The sequence below is a fragment of the Paramormyrops kingsleyae genome, chromosome 4 (assembly GCF_048594095.1).
Source record: "Paramormyrops kingsleyae isolate MSU_618 chromosome 4, PKINGS_0.4, whole genome shotgun sequence".
NCBI classification, from domain to species: domain Eukaryota; kingdom Metazoa; phylum Chordata; class Actinopteri; order Osteoglossiformes; family Mormyridae; genus Paramormyrops; species Paramormyrops kingsleyae.
This window is the reverse complement of record NC_132800.1, coordinates 12,955,166-12,972,668: the sequence shown is the minus strand read 5'-3', so window position 1 is coordinate 12,972,668 and position 17,503 is coordinate 12,955,166. Positions and strand designations below refer to the sequence as shown.

The 17,503-nt window shown below is 40.5% G+C and overlaps 2 protein-coding genes across 4 annotated transcripts in view; both read left to right on the top strand.

Moving 5' to 3' along the window:
- LOC140588729 (NLR family CARD domain-containing protein 3-like) overlaps positions 1-17,503 on the top strand; it is a 300,771-nt gene that overhangs the window by 60,234 nt on the left and 223,034 nt on the right. The gene's annotated exons all lie outside the window — the stretch shown is intronic.
- The window catches only part of LOC111837912 (NACHT, LRR and PYD domains-containing protein 3-like), a 253,964-nt gene that overhangs the window by 193,797 nt on the left and 42,664 nt on the right, over positions 1-17,503 (top strand). The window lies entirely within an intron of this gene.

The window sequence follows — 17,503 nt, the reverse complement described above, 5'->3', positions numbered from 1 at the left end:
CATACAGGGACATAAATAAAAAAAAATTATGCATGGACCATGGTGTCCGAAACAGTCGGTGTTCCAGGTGAGATGGTGAAGTGCATAATATATTTTTTTGATCAGTAGTAATTTAGGCGCCATAGCAGAGAAAACAGTGCAAATTGTCGGTAATGTTAAACCTATTTATAGCATTAGTGTTTGTCAAAACATAATTATGTGTTTTAGTAGAACTGTCGTGATACATTTTAAGTACTATTTATGTTAACTAAAGAAACATAAAGCACAAGCAACTACTTGGCGATCATCCATTGTGAGAAGGTAAATTTGAAAAGAAGCGCTACACTATTTATAGGTAACATTTTCCCTCCCGAACGCTTGATTTTAAGCGGGAATGCAAATAACTGGCTCACAACAATATTTATTTGACAAATTATGTCCTATCAGGAGTCGGCGCAAAGATATAAGCTACACGTTTGTTTGTTTTGCGGCCCCTTTAAAAAGTTCTCAGAGCCTGGCATTCTGAGCGGCCTTGTCCCAGCCCACTCTATGACGTCAGAGAGCGTCTCCGGCGTTGGCTAGCGTCGCGTTCAGGGCGGCGGGAGCGACGGCTGGCGTCTTTGACGCTCGCAGTGTGAACGTAGCATTAGACTGGGGAGCCCGTTTCAGTCCTGGCAGGAGACCAACACTTGAGTCCCGAGAAAGTGCCGGGCGATGCGCGCTCTATCCCACAGCTGAGCTCCGGTCAGCACTGAGATCTCCCCCTTCTTTTATACTAAATTTAGGCACCGCGTGCGAGCAGGGGACGAGCTGGCCAGGCTCACCCCTCCCCTCAGGCATTGTGTTGTCTAATTTCCGATTTTGTCCGGGGAAGCAGCTTGCAGTTTCAATCAGAAGTGATAAGACAAGTTTCTATAATCAATGCATCCCCCATCCTCCTGAGGATGGGGTGAGCGTCCTACACACACTGACCACTAGGTGCGGTTTCAATCAAAGATAGTTAGACAGGTATCCTTGGGCAATGCTTTCCCCTCTTCCTGAGGATGGGGTGAGCGTCCTACACACACTGACCACTAGGTGCGGTTTCAATCAAAGATAGTTAGACAAGTATCCTTGGGCAATGCTTTCCCCTCCTCCTGAGGATGGGGTGAGCGTCCTACACACACTGACCACTAGGTGCGGTTTCAATCAAAGATAGTTAGACAGGTATCCTTGGGCAATGCTTTCCCCTCTTCCTGAGGATGGGGTGAGCGTCCTACACACACTGACCACTAGGTGCGGTTTCAATCAAAGATAGTTAGACAGGTATCCTTGGGCAATGCTTTCCCCTCTTCCTGAGGATGGGGTGAGCGTCCTACACACACTGACCACTAGGTGCGGTTTCAATCAAAGATAGTTAGACAGGTATCCTTGGGCAATGCTTTCCCCTCTTCCTGAGGATGGGGTGAGCGTCCTACACACACTGACCACTAGGTGCGGTTTCAATCAAAGATAGTTAGACAGGTATCCTTGGGCAATGCTTTCCCCTCTTCCTGAGGATGGGGTGAGCGTCCTACACACACTGACCACTAGGTGCGGTTTCAATCAAAGATAGTTAGACAGGTATCCTTGGGCAATGCTTTCCCCTCCTCCTGAGGATGGGGTGAGCGTCCTACACACACTGACCACTAGATGCGGTTTCAATCAAAGATAGTTAGATAAGTATCCTTGGGCAATGCTTTCCCCTCTTCCTGAGGATGGGGTGAGTGTCCTACACACACTGACCACTAGGTGCGGTTTCAATCAAAGATAGTTAGACAGATATCCTTGGGCAATGCTTTCCCCTCCTCCTGAGGATGGTGTGAGCGTCCTACACACACTGACCACTAGGTGCGGTTTCAATCAAAGATAGTTAGACAAGTATCCTTGGGCAATGCTTTCCCCTCCTCCTGAGGATGGGGTGAGCGTCCTACACACACTGACCACTAGGTGCGGTTTCAATCAAAGATAGTTAGACAGGTATCCTTGGGCAATGCTTTCCCCTCTTCCTGAGGATGGGGTGAGCGTCCTACACACACTGACCACTAGGTGCGGTTTCAATCAAAGTTAGTTAGACAGGTATCCTTGGGCAATGCTTTCCGCTCCTCCTGAGGATGGGGTGAACGTCCTACACACACTGACCACTAGGTGCGGTTTCAATCAAAGATAGTTAGATAAGTATCCTTGGGCAATGCTTTCCCCTCCTCCTGAGGATGGGGTGAGCGTCCTACACACACTGACCACTAGGTGCGGTTTCAATCAAAGATAGTTAGATAAGTATCCTTGGGCAATGCTTTCCCCTCTTCCTGGAATGAGCAGAGCTTTCTCTTCTCTTCTGAAGACTCTTCAAAAGAGAAGACAAGGCAGGTGTCTCATATACCGACCAATGGTGTGTTAAACATACTGGGTGACCCCCTCTGAAACCCGGGGACACCTGGTAAGCGTCCTTGGATACAGTAAGCATCCTAAAACAAGGATTCTTTCGCATAAGATAAGTGTAGTGTATGTCAATTACTCCCAGATAGAGAAAGAGGCGCTTAGTATCATATTTGATGTGTCGAAATTTAGGGATTATTTGTATGGACGTAAATTTACACTGCTGACTGACCACAAACCGTTACTTAACACTAGAAAGACTGAATGGGTCAATCGACCCAAATCAAACAAAATCACTGCTATTTCTCATTGAAGTTCTTGCTACAAAAATCTGAAAAAAGTTAGCTTCAGTTAGCTCTCGTTTGACAGCTCATGCATATTTTGGCCAAGTATTTGCCGCTAACAGGACGCTTGCACGTGTCACAGGTAGTGACAGTTTTGTTGCGTTTACAAGCGACCGTGACTTGACAGCTGACTCTTCTCTCAAGTTGCCCTGTCGGTGATGGTGTTATGACTATTATGTTATTGTTATTATGACTTGGTTATCTAATTCATTTGCATGACATTACGTCAATTGACCCAGTCAGTCTTTCTAGGTATATACTGCTGTAAAATACTAATTTCACCAGCAACTTCATTTGTGTTACCATGTTCTGTTCAAGAATGATAAAAAAATAAAAGTCAGATTTTTTCAGATTTTTGTAGCAAGAACTTCAATGAGAAATAGCAGTGATTTTGTTTGATTTGGGTCAATTGACCCAGTCAGTCTTTCTAGTGTTAAAATACTGGGACCGAAGACTGGCGTGCCTACATTAGCAGCAGCCAGGCTGCAGAGGTGGTCGTTAATCCTAGCAGCATATCAGTACGACATTTGCTACAAGCCTTCTGTGCAGCATGCCAATGCGGATGCCTTGTCACGTCTACCGCTACAGACAGAGGACCCAGATGCAGAGTATAGCTCTGTTTTTAGGATTTCTTTTCTGGATCAAGTCCCCATTTCTTCCCAAGAGATAGCCAGACAAACAGAGTTGGATGCAATATTACAGAGAGTAAAGCACTTCACACTGAATGGCTGGCCCAAGTATGTGACTTCTGAAGAATTACGGCCTTATTTTATTAGACACACTGAGCTGACAGTTGAGTCCGACTGTGTGATGTGGGGATTTCGTGTGGTTATTCCAGAAGTGTTCAGGCCACAAATGCTGTGTGAATTACATGAAAATCACCAGGGGATTGTTAAGATGAAGGCCTTAGCCCGTGGTCACTTCTGGTGGCCAAACCTAGATTCGGATATAGAATCTCTCGTGAGCAACTGTCAGTCTTGTCAGTTAAATAGGAACCAACCTACCACGGCTCCTGTGCATAATTGGAGCTGGCCAAATCGACCTTGGTAGAGAATAGGTTTTGAGGGGATATTTTCCCACTTGGGGTCTTCCGGATGAGCTTGTATCCGATAATGGACCACAATTTGTGTCTGCGCAGTTTGAAACATTTTTAAGGAACAATGGCGTAAAGCACATTAAGAGTTCTCCATATCATCCCGCTTCTAATGGCGCTGCGGAGCGCTTAGTTCAAAATCTTAAAAGGGCACTAGAAAAGGGACAGAGTAGTGGCATGACATTGCAACACTGCATCCACAATTTTCTTTTCTGTTACAGAAGTACACCACAGTCCACGACGGGAAAGACACCTGCAGAGTTGTTTCTGCGACGTCAGTTAAAAACCCGATTGTCTCTCACAAAACCCAGTTTTACTGAGTCAATGCAGCAGAAGCAGAATAGTCACCAGTGGAAACGAGCTGCTACACACATATGGGTGAGACAGTTCCTACCCAGACAAAAAGTTTTGGTTCGAAACCACAGGGGAGGGGAAGGTGTCAAGTGGGTACCTGGGACTATTGTGAAGGTGCTAGGTCCTGTGACATACCTGGTGAAGCTGTATGGAAGGCTGTACAAGAGACATGTTAATCAGATGATTGACACTGACTTGGAGTTGTGTAGCGACAATGCCATGGAAAAGTGCAATGATTCTGAGGAGTTCACCGATCTGTGTGTTGTTCCAAAGGTGTCACATGCATGTGTTGCTATGCCTGTAAGTGTTATGGAGTCCACAGCTGTAGGGGACCCTTACGTTGCCAGTGATGGTGCTCCGATTTCTATGTCGGAGCCGGTACAGAGGCCAAGACGCCAGGTTAAGGCCCCAGAGAGATTAAATCTGTAAGAACCCAGTGTTGTTCTTGAAAATGTGTTTTGTTTTTTTGTTTTTGTTGTTGTTGTACTGGGTTCAGATTTCAGGGGAGGAGTGTAGTGTATGTATATACACAACAGAAAAACTATGGTATTTTATGTTTTGTCTTAACCTCTGTCCCTCACATTGGATTGGTTCTTCGCTGCATGATGTAAGCGTGGGGGCGTGCGAGAGGACGTAATAAAAACGGTTGCTTTTTTTGGGGAGCTGTTTTTTGTTGGTTGTCCTTGGTCAGCAAATAAAAGAACGTGGAATTCGGAAGAACCGTTGGAGTATTTGCTTTTATTTCGGTAGATACACAACATGTATGATGCCATGCAGAAACTTCCTAACAACAAAGCATGTGGCATGGACCTAATTAATGCTGAGCATTTGAAATATGCTAGTTTGAGGCTCTACTGTCTCTCAGCTTCACTGGTTTGATGATCCATGGAATATTACCAGATTCAATAATATCTACCTTACTTATCCCAGTAATTAAGGATAAAGTGGGAAAAGTTGGTTGTCTGGATAACTATAGGCACATAGTATTAGCCAGCACCTTATCTAAGGTTATGGAAAGCATTTTGCTTGATAGGGTGAGTTACTACATTATTTCCCTTGATAAACAGTTTGGATTTAAACCAAAGCATGGCACAGACGTGTGTATATATGCACTTAAGGAAATAGTGAATCTTTACAGGGCCAAAAATTCATCTGTTCTTATGTGTTTTATTGATGCTTCTAAAGCATTTGACAGAGTAAATCACAAACTACTGTTTATTAAGTTAAAGCTAGGAGGAGTGCCTGGGTATATTGTGAGGCTTCTTGCCTATTGGTCTGCCCACCAGAAGATGCATATTAAATGGAGGGGGGGGTAATATATCTGCCCCCTTTACAGTGTCCAATGGTGTTAGGCAGGGAGGAATTTTGTCCCCTCTTTAATTTATATGTTAATGAGCTGTCAGACTGCAAGCCTGCAACACTGGTTGTATGATTGGTGGGCTGTTGGTTAATCATCTTATGTATGCAGACGACCTTATAATATTTAGTCCGAGTAGTGCTGGGCTACAGCAGCTTCTTACTATTTGTACGGAATATGGTGCAATATGATATCAAATATAATGCTGGCAAGAGTGAATGTTTTAATATGTAGAACCAAGCAGGACAAATGATCTAATAATAGTCTTGAGGTCTGTAAAAAGATTAAATATCTTGGTCACTTCATTACAGACGACATGAGTGATGATGATGACATATACAGAATAATATAAATCCTGAATATCTGCACAAGTGGCTCCTGACTCCTGATTGGCTGGGAAGAAAAAACCACAACATCAGACCTGGTCAATCAAGAAATTACTGAAATAGAACCTGTCTGACAAAGTGAAGTAGGCGAAAAGATCTCAAAAAGTAACACGTCCTGCCACGATCTAAGGAAACTCAAGAACAGATGAGAAACAAAGTCACATAACGCCATAGGCAGGGGTGAAAGTAGTTTTCACTTCTTGCCGGTACTACAATCTTTTAATCACTTTATCGTTTTATATCTCTATTCAGTCGCTCCTGAAAAAAAAACTTTAATATTTAAGTGGGCTTACGTGAAATGACAAAAATGTTTTACTTGCTTTATTGTGAGACTCAATCATACAAGAGACATTCAATCCTCACAATGCGTGGTTTCAGTGCAGTGCATTAACAGTTTAGAACTCTCTTTAGAACTTTCTTTTCAGTAGATTTTATGCGGCACTTAACAGAAAAATGCAAAAATGTTGATCCCTCCATCAGAACAAAAAACTTAAAAGAATTTCCAAATAGGCCTAGAGTAGCTGTCCTCTTCTGGGTGCTGACGAGCCATGCCACATGTTGAATGAGCTGCTCTTCTTCCCTTAGCCAGCCAAGTCTTCACACAAGGCAAAGGATTCCACTGTTTGCTTGGTGGTCCCACTGTGCTGATGAAGAGGAGATGTGCTGCATTTTTTGTTGTCAGTCTGCTCCTGTACTCAGTTATGATATTGTTCATGGCACTGAAGCCCCGCTCACAGTCTGCATTACTTGCTGAGAGGGTGTCTACTGCTATGCACAACTTTCTCATGTTGTTTGGAATGCTTCTTCCTCCACTTGCCTTATATTCAACAAATCCAAGGTGTGTTTCTTTTTCATTAACATGTAGAGCATGGCACAAAGCCCTCACCTCATCCTCTCCATATCTAGGATTGTCATAGTCCCATTTCTCTGGCTCAAGGACTGCCATTTGGTTGATGAGTGTGGTGTAAGTGTCTCTTCTTTGAGCTGAAACACTGGCCTGTGCTCTGTTGGCTGTGGTTGTGAAGAGTCTCTCATTCAAACTCTCTACCACTGCTTGGATAAACTGTGCCGAGTAAATGATAGGAGACCTGGCAACTTTTAAATGTTCTCCCTTATATTTCATTTCTTTCTCTGCCTGACATGCCTCAACTGTATGTTGTCCTGGGTGTCTGGTGAGACTTTCTATTCGCTTGATGTACATCATCATCATGTTATGTGCCTTTGGGAGAGTGATCCTCCTGTTCTGAAGAATTTCAGAGAGGTTCTTCAGTTCTGTCAGCACATCTGCCATCAGTGCAAGACTTTTCAGAAAATTGTTGGAGCACAACTTAGAGAGCAGCCCTTGGAATTTGGCCCTCTCTTTGCTGTCCCTTGTACTGTCTTCTGATGCCCCTCGGAAGTGTTGTGCCAATGCTGCATAAGAATGCCAAACTGCGTCGACAGCTCTGCATGAAGAAGCCACCCATCGGACAGTGAACACTCTTCCAATCCTCCTTAGTGTGATGTGAAGATTGTGGGCACATTCACTCAGTTCCCTCATGTTTTTTGGTGACTGGCTATATAATGAGTACAAGGTATCAAGGAAGGCCTGGACGTCTTCTGTTCCCCCAGTGGCATCCAATGCCTGGTCCACAGCCAGCTCTAGTCTGTGATTAAGGCAGTGCCACAGGATGATGTCTGGGAAGCCATCCTGGAGTAGTTTCCCAACACCTGACTTAACTCCCAACATCACACTGGCCCCATCACTGCAAAATCCAGTTAAGACTTCCTGCAGTAATTCTACGGTGAAGCCATTGTTGAACAGGCAGCTCATAAGTTGTTCTTTGATATGAGCTGGACACAGACTATCCAGCTCTACCAGGTCCAAAGGAAAAGCAATAGGTTCCATGTCTCCATCAACACTAGCCTTCAAAAACACAATGAGTGTTGACTTGTGCCCCACACTAGTTGACTCATCAGCCAATACTGTTGTTTTACTTCTGTTCACAATGATCCTCTTCATAAGTTCATTTTTTATCTGTACTGCGATGTGATCAATTATGTCAACACAGACTGTTTTGCTGTGCAGAATACGGCCTAAATCAAGAGAATTTGCTTGTTGCAGATCAATCAGATTCTCAAAATCTGTGAAAGGCTTGTTATCTTTGGCTACAATATATGCTGTCCTGAATACCCTGGCAGTGGCCTCAAATGCAAACTCCTGACTGGTGGCATTCAGGTTGAGAAGTATATCTTTCTTTGCAGTCTGAAGAATCTTAATTGCTTCACTATGGGCTAAAGAGTCTCTGTGCTCACAAATTTTTTTGTGCAGTGATGTAAGCTGGACATTCCTTGAATGACCAAAGGGGGCGATCTTTCCCTCTGCCCATTGGTTAGCAATATTGACACCACGGGATGCTTTGACACCAAGGTTCTTAACATCACGGCATGAAGTATAGCTAAGCGTTCCATTTTTGGCATACAACCATTCATTTTTACTTTTGAACTGCTCAAACTGTTCTTTTGACCATATAGAGGGGTAGGCATAAGTAGTAGGCCTATCATCACCTGTGCTTGCTTCTAATGGTCCTCCTGCATTTGCAACTTCTGTGTTCTCAGTTTGTGCCACCGTGCACTGGACTTCGTGCACGGAATCATTTACCATACATGTTTTTCTGACTTTAGCATTTGCGTTTTCATCATCTCTGTCTTTTCTTTTAAACATTTGAAGAATTGTTTTCTGCATTTTGGCTTTTCTTCCTTGCAAAGCTTTTAAACGTTTTCACTCACTTCCTGAGTGAAACATGTGATAACGAACCAATCACAAGAATGTTTTGAGTTTGAAGAGTCATTTATTATTTGTCCGAGCTGCAACCACCACTAAGAGCCCACGATCCGGGATCTCGTTAGAAAATCCAACGTCTCAGCGCACCAGTGATGCAAAAATTGATCCAATCACTAAAAAAATATATTTTTTTAATAATATTCGGGTCGCGGTCGGTCAGGTCGTTTGAAATAAAGATGCCAATTAAACAATTATATAATTTACACATTTTTTATAAAAGACAAAGATTTTATTGGCTGAATAACTGCTGAAGATGCAGCGCAAGCTCGAGACTTTAGACAGGTGACGACTGGGGAGTTCCAAAAACGCACCGACAGAAAGAGCAAAGTAGACATTTGCAGAAATTATTAAAAGCTATTGATCATAGTGCTGGCTTTGTCAACCTTTTAAAAAACAATTGGTACCTTTTAGCCTTCTTTTTAAGCCCAGGCCCTACTGTAATAAAATTTGTAGTGTGAAATCCTCGTATAATGAATTCGAGCGTCCCTGCAGTGCACCCCTTCAAAGTAGCCTAATATGCGCGCATAGGAAACATTTAAGTCATGACAATAGTTTGTCTGACAGAAAACCCCTTACAAAAATGTCCTGTGGTATTACATTTGGTAACACATCAAAAGTACCACATAAAATTAGTGTGGTAATTGTGTAGTATTGTGTTGTTTTTTGGGACATTTTACCACATAATTTTGTTGTACAGTATGTAATATTCCTGTAATATTCTTGCTGTAATGTGTGGTATTAATTTCACATTTTTGCAGTATTTACCACAGGATTTTGTTGTACAGTATGTAATATTCTTGCGGTAATATGTGGTATTACTTACACATTAATATAGTATTTACCACAGGATTCTGTGTTGTACAGTATGCAATACTGCTGAGATATTCTTGTGTTATTATAGTCATATTTCTGCAGTAATACTATGAATTTCCTGTAATAAACCTGTGGCCCTTAATTGTCACATTTTTGCAGTATTCTGTGGTATTCCTTTAACCTTTTAAGTTAGGGTATCATTCTGTGGTATTCCTACAAGTGTTGTTTGTCCATGATAACTGGTGTTATTACTTACATACTTGTCATAATCTGAAAATATATGTAGTAAACATGCAAGACACTACTTTAGTGATCATGAGATGATATACACAGCCTCATTTATAAAGTGTGTACATGCACAAATTTGATCTTAGAATGTGTGTACACTAAAGTCCACAGCAACATTAATATTTATAAAAATGGTCTTTAACATGAAAACAGATGTATGTACTTTTGATTATTAAATCCAGCAGGTTTTTGTAAATTTAAGCCATTCTTGCCGCTTGCTATTCTAAAGTAAATGATTTTGATGTTGAGTGGTGCTATTCTATATGTTAATGACATTAATTAGGTGTCATTTTAAGGTGGTGATCTGAAACCATTTAGCTGCATCCATTTTCATAATCACTTGTAATTTACAGATTTTACAGCTGAAAGAGAGGTGTACGCATGTCATAAGCATTTTATAAATGAGCCCAAGATGATAAAGTACTACAGTAGGATGTTAGAATGTGACATACCATATAACACTTGTCGTATTACAGTTTAACACATTTTATTTGTAACACATACCATCAGTGTTCACAAACATTTTTCTTACCTTACAAACCAGGGAAAAGAACAATGACAAAGCAAATGCAAACAAATAAAATAAACAATAAAAACAACAAATAAAATTAGTACATCCCACGGCTGCTAAGCTTGCGCTCATTTGAGAGCTTGTTGCGAGGTGCTTCTTTTAAAGATCTTGTGTCCACATCAGGGAAAGAACATCTCACCTTTCCTGCAAGAGAAAATTGGACAGTTTAGCTGTATGGTGAAAGTTGGGAGCTAATCAGCTGATTGCATTGTGTGCAAGAGTAGGCTATTTGATAAGAACATAAGAACATAAGAAATTTACAAACGAGAGGAGGCCATTCGGCCCATCAAGCTCGTTTGGGGAGAACTTAGCTAATAGCTCAGAGTTGTTAAAATCTTATCTAGCTCTGATTTAAAGGAACCCATGGTTTTAGCTTCCACTACAATAGCAGGAAGACTATTCCATACTCTGACTACACGCTGTGTAAAGAAGTGCTTCCTCAAATTTGTTTTAAAATGTTCTCCCGCTAATTTCCACTTATGGCCACGAGTTCTAGTATTTAGACTAATATTGAAATAGTCATTTGGCTGAACGGCATCCAGACTCGTTAGAATCTTATAGACCTGAATCATATCCCCCCTTAGTCTCCTTTGCTCAAGGCTGAACAGATTCAGTTCCGCTAACCTCTCCTCATAAGACATTCCTCTAAGACCAGGAATCATTCTCGTAGCTCTTCGTTGCACCTTTTCTAAGGCAGCAATGTCCTTCTTGAGGTATGGTGACCAAACCTGCACACAGTATTCTAGGTGGGGTCTTACCAAGGAATTATATAAGTGTAACATCACCTCCCTTGACTTAAACTCCACACATCTAGAGATATAACCCAACATTCTGTTCGCCTTTTTTATTGCTTCCCCACATTGGCGAGAGTGGGACATGGAAGCATCAACATACATACCGAGATCTTTCTCGTAATCAGCTACCTTTATTTCAGTGGAACCCATAAAATATCTGTACTGTATATTTCTGCTCCCTGCATGGATTACCTTACATTTATCTGTGTTAAATTTCATCTGCCAAGTATCAGCCCATTCGCTAATTAAATCCAGATCCCGTTGGAGCCTCTCTGCTGCTAGATTAGTATCTGCTACCCCGCCCACCTTAGTGTCGTCTGCAAATTTAACCAGTTTACTGTATGTATTCGTGTCAATATCATTAATGTAAATTAGGAACAATAGTGGTCCTAAAATTGAACCCTGCGGTACCCCACTATAAACGGAGGCCCACTGTGACATAGTGCCTCTAATAACTACTCGCTGCTTCCTATCAGTTAGCCAGTTTTTGATCCAAGCTGCCACAGTTCCTAAAATTCCTGCAGCTTTAAGCTTTAACAAGAGCCGTTTGTGGGGGACAACATCAAAGGCTTTCTGGAAATCTAAGTAAATCACATCATAGGCCTTTTTGTGATCAATTTCACTTGTAGCTTCCTCAAAGAACTCAAGCAGATTCGTTAAGCAGGATCTACCTCTCCTAAATCCATGTTGGCTATCCTTGATGGTTCTCATATGCATATGAAATGTCAAGTTTAACAGTTGGGCAATGTTGTGGTCACATCAGTCCAACCTCTAACAAAATGTAGTCACACCGACAGGAAAAAAGCTAACAAAATGAGATTAGTCATAGTGTGGAGCCCTAAAGGGTGAAATGTATTGTTAATCAGTGACAATGATCTTACAGTTGTGAATTAGCTAAAGACGATCAATTGTACTGGAATGCGACGGACAATCAGAGAATCCACCGCTCGAAATGCCGTGCATTCTGCAACACGTACACAGCAGCCTTTAGTTAAAATAACAGTAGTTTGTTGATGAATTTTGATGCTTTAATAGCACATATTTTATCGGGAGCGTTTATGCTGGGATGTTAGGCAACACAAAAACTTACTATTTCACGTAAATTTTGTGGATGTACAGAAAAAAGTAATGTAACTAATTACTTTGAAATAAAGTAATCAGAACAGTAATTTGATTACTTTTAAAAGGAGTAATCAGTAATTTAATTACATTTTCAGAGTAACTTGCGCAACACTGGTAAGAACTATTTCATGTGTTTCCATTTACAGCAGAATGAACCACGAGTAGTCAAGTCACTTGAGTATTGTTTTGATAAGAATGGGATGACAGACATGCTGCGTCGACTGCATTCAGTTTCACTCAAGTTAAAATTATCAAAATTAATTGCATGTGTTAATGTGTTTTGACAGTCCTGAGGCAAAATCTCTTGTATAATATATAAAAAAAACTCACTGAATAATTGTTCCATTTTTTCTGGATCCAACTGTGGTCTTGAGGGCAGACTTCCATTTGCATTAGATTTCTTTCCTGTTAGTGAATGCGCAGCCATCTCCGCCCGAGTGAAGGACTGGGACATGAAGTCTTGTAGCATGCGCTGTGGTGTTTTCGCCCAAGACTGAAATACTTTGCGTGAGAGCTGCAATGAAATTCCAGTAAAGTTAGTTAATAAATTAAACAAAAGGTTGCCAAATCAGTATTGTTGGTAACACTTTACAATAATGTGTAATTTGTTAACATTAATGTATTAAATAACATGAACGAACAATAAACAATACATTTATTACAAAAAATCCAAATTTCCAATTTTTTAAAATTGCTTTTAGAATTGCCGATCTCAAAATTAAATCAAGTTTTGTATATGGGCAATGTTTTCTGTCTTGTGCATATAAAGAGAGCAATATATTGTCGCGTTGCAAATTAAACTGACAAATACAACTCAATTAGCACAACAATGCGCATATAAAAGTATTGCAGAAGCATTTAACGTTAAGTAATGTAAAGTTCCTACTCACCAGCAAAACACACGACTCTGGCAACGTACTGGGACGTCTGGTTTCTCCCAGTGGGCCAGTTAACCAGTGGCCTGTACTACGAAGCGGGGTTACTGGATTATCAGGGTAACTTGTCGGATTTAAGGTAGTCTGGGCAAAATGTAAATGAACGAATATGAGGTCCATTTAAACGGTGCTACCTTAAATCCGACAAGTTACCCCGATAAGCCAGTAACCCCGCTTCGTAGTACAGGCCACAGTACTGCTTTAGAGAAGTCCCACTCATCGTTATTTAAGGTTTCGACGTGAATGCCTGTGGCCTGTACTACGAAGTGGGGTTACTGACTTATCGGGGTAACTTGTCGGATTTAAGGTACCACAGTTTAAATGGACTTCATATTCGTTCACTTACATTTTGCCCAGACTACCTTAAATCCGACAAGTTACCCCGATAAGCCAGTAATTACCCGCTTCGTAGTACAGGCCACTGTTTCGTCAATGTATCTCGAAAGCCCTATTTCTACCGTGTTTTCCTCAAAAAAATCAAATAAACAGAAACGCATCATCTTTGCAAAACTAGCTCGCTGATGGCAGTTGAAGAAACGCCATGACGTAAAACGTTAAAAAATTATGGAAGGCCATTTGGGGCATAACGTCTACTTTGACGTCCGTGTTAACACGTCATATTTTGACGTGTTAACACGCAAACAAATATGGAAGGCCAACGGGGCCAAAACGTCTTAAAAACACGTCGATATTTTACATGCAAGAAATCAACACGTCGATATTTTACATGCAAAAAATCAACACGTCGATTTTTTACATGCAAAAAATCAACACGTCGATTTGTCACACCTTCAGACGTCAAAAACAGGCGGCATTTTGCAACGTGTGCTGAAATGGACAAAGCGACCCTTTCAAAATAAAAGCACCACCAACTCCTGTCCACAAACGTCCCATAGTTGAGTATTTCCCTCTTTTTTAATTATCTATTCATTATCAATTAATACATGCACACTGAACATAAAAAACATTGATATACTGCCTTTTTTGCATACAAACTATCTGCTGTCATACACCTGCCTCAAGTACTTTTGTCCATTAGACAAACAATTGCACATACTTGTACATGTAACTGCATGCCATCCAGTGACTACATTCAACATATTTATTCAGATATCCCAGCACTGCTGGTATTTAATGGTGTCTATATTGAAGTCTTATTATCCATGTATAAATGGCTTTTTACATACAAGTTGTTGAGACCTGCGCGAACGAAGGAGCAGGGAGCGGAGAATCAGACTAAGGAAGCCGTGACGGGTAAACCGGGTTTATTAAAGCAGACAGGGAGCAGCACAGGACGAACGTTAATGACAGACCTGGGGAAAACGGACTCAGACACAGACTAAATACACAGGACAAGGCGAAAATAACAGGCAACAGGAATTAACACGAGGTAACGAGGGGGGCGTGGCACACACGAGGATCATACAAGCAGGTCATGACACAAGTCTCCAAACGCAAGGACAGATCATAACATATTAGTTATTATTATTATTGTAATTCTTGTAATATACAGCTGTTACTTTTTCTCATCATTCGTTGTCCCACAGACATTATTTTAAAGTTAGTCAACATGAAAATGTTGGAGCAAAAATTACTGCATTTTAAAAATTTAACATGTTAAAATGATGGCAGCATATTGTGCCTCTGACTACCATTTCGGGCATCAGTGAAAATGGTCGATTGTGCAGAAAAACTGCAACGCGCAAATACATCATCTGTGCAATGTCTGATCAGCTCCCCCGATGGAGAAATCCGTCACATTAGTGCTTCATTCATCGAAATTGTTATCGGCATTTTGCGTTATTCTAGGCTCGTTTTCACTTTACGTTGTATATTTGAAGTTGTAAAACCAACATAATAAACACAGAATCACCTTGTGCTCTAATTTGAATAATCGAAAAGAGGAAATACGACAACAATAGTTAACCTACATCACTGTCAAGTGATTTGCAGTCACACCTTAACGATCCACGCGTGTACTTACGTCATAGAAAAAATTAACATAATATAAATATTTATTATTACGAAAGTGGACGTTTCGTGTCGCAGCAATGAATATATAAATTATACTAATAAGCAGTGGGACGTATCGCCGTACGTGTTTAAACGTACCGTGACTAAGAGACAACGCAAGCCTTCGCCGCAGGTACGTATTTCTGCATCACATTACGTTTTTGATTACGGATTCTTTGCGTGGTCGTGATGAGCCACAGACGTCTGCTTAACGGAGGTGTGCGTGCCATTAAATAGGTATGTCACAAAAAATTTCAAAGTTGTTGGACAAAAATAACACCAGAAGAAAGGGCTTGATAAGACCTTTCCAATGATACCAAGAACTTCTTTCTGTGATGAATGGCAAGAAAGTTATAGGATATTTTGTAACGCCAATTAAGGCTTATTAACGTCCACTTAGTAACAGATAAAACAATGGAGAACCATACTTGACTTTGTGACCTGTTTATGGTGTTCAGAAAAATGAGCATAACTCTGTTATTGTTTATCAGATTTTAATAAACTAGGTATCATTAGAAAGCTTATTCCTTGCCTAACAGTCTCAGATACACTGAAAATAAAACAAATAATTATTTAATTTATTTGTCTGTCAATTAATACTCACCGGAGAATGTATGTAGTGAATAATACAAAGAATGTCTTTTCAAAGAGTCCACAGCATCAAATTAAAAAGTACTTTGTGTTATCATTATAATCCACTCAATAATAATACATTTGAAAAGCATTGTCCATAGTAAAGTATCAAAAGGTACAGGTAAATATGCAGTATGTGCCCGTAAAGAACTGTCTGATCTCCGGGAGTTGAAGAAAAGAAGTCTTTGAGATGCTGCCTTGCTATGCCAGCCCGTGCTGGTTGTGGAGGATTACGTTTTCTCTTCATGTTAAAGGTAACTGAAAAGACAATATGCAACTATTTCTAGCCTTTCCAACCCATTCAAAATTATCAATCATCGGTGTTACAAAAGCAAGCGATGGGTATCTACTCCATTTTATTACAAGAATATATATTCATAAACACATATAACGTCATTTAAAAGCCTTCACGTCATTTTAAAGCTGTAAATTCCATGCTGAAAATCATGCTATTTTCGGCTCTTGCTGCACTGTTCACCACAAAACATGACCGGCTCTCGCGGCGGATCCAAAAAAGTGAACTGCTGATCGATACATTTTGCTCAAAATACGCCTAAATACAATAAACTAACTAAGAAATATAATTATCATAGTTTGAAGAATAATTCTGCTTACCTTTATTGTCCCAACGAAGGTTTTAACGAGTGAAATTTTCGGTAAGATCGGGAGGAAATTTCGAAGTTATCAGAAAGTCAGATTACCGTGTTTTGAATGGAAATCCCCAGATGAAGGTGTGTTTTACGTTATCATAACGGGTTACCCTAATAGACACAAAAATAACACAACAAAAAGGCAAAAACTATTGGGATACCCTGGTGCTCTGGGGAATGGCGACCAAATTGAAAACGAGGCTGCCTGCCAAAGCCCCTATGGCGCAGAACTGGTGATTGTGACATACCTACATTAAACTAGACAGAGAACTTCGTTCGGAGCGCAAAGGAAAATGGCTCTTAGAAGCTTTCTTTTGAACTGCAATCAAATATTTATGGAATGCACCCGGCTGGCATTGTCTGATAATGTACAAGCTAATGTAGACACGATACTGACGAGGTAATTCATTTTTTGCTACTTTAATATAACAGCTGTTATTATGATTTATTCCCTTAGCGTGTCCTTGAATATCTTTATTTTGCTATAATAGAATGACTACAATGGAAAGCAGTGTACGTTGGGCAAGTGGGCGATTAATCGAAAATGATTTTGCCGATGAGATGATGAGAACAATTTCGGAGTTTGTTGCCGAGATTCAAACACTCACTCAGCAACAAGGTTTGTCAAGTGTATTATATTAAACATATATTACAATTGTATATTATTATTACAGTTTCAATTGTCCCAAAGCAGAAAAAATCACTACAGCCATTAATTGACAAATCCAGAGTGGTGCAGCTAATCTACGCACGTAAACCCAAGTTTTTCTTAGGAGCCTGTTCCAACTTGGAAATTGTACATCAGAATTGAAAAAAGTAATGTGACATTTACAAGGAATTTGACCTAACAAACCTTGTTCCAGTACAATCAAGATAATAAATACTAGAAATGTAAATACATGTGAGCACAAAAGAAAGTAGTAGTATAAAGTATTAATAAAAGCCCTACTACA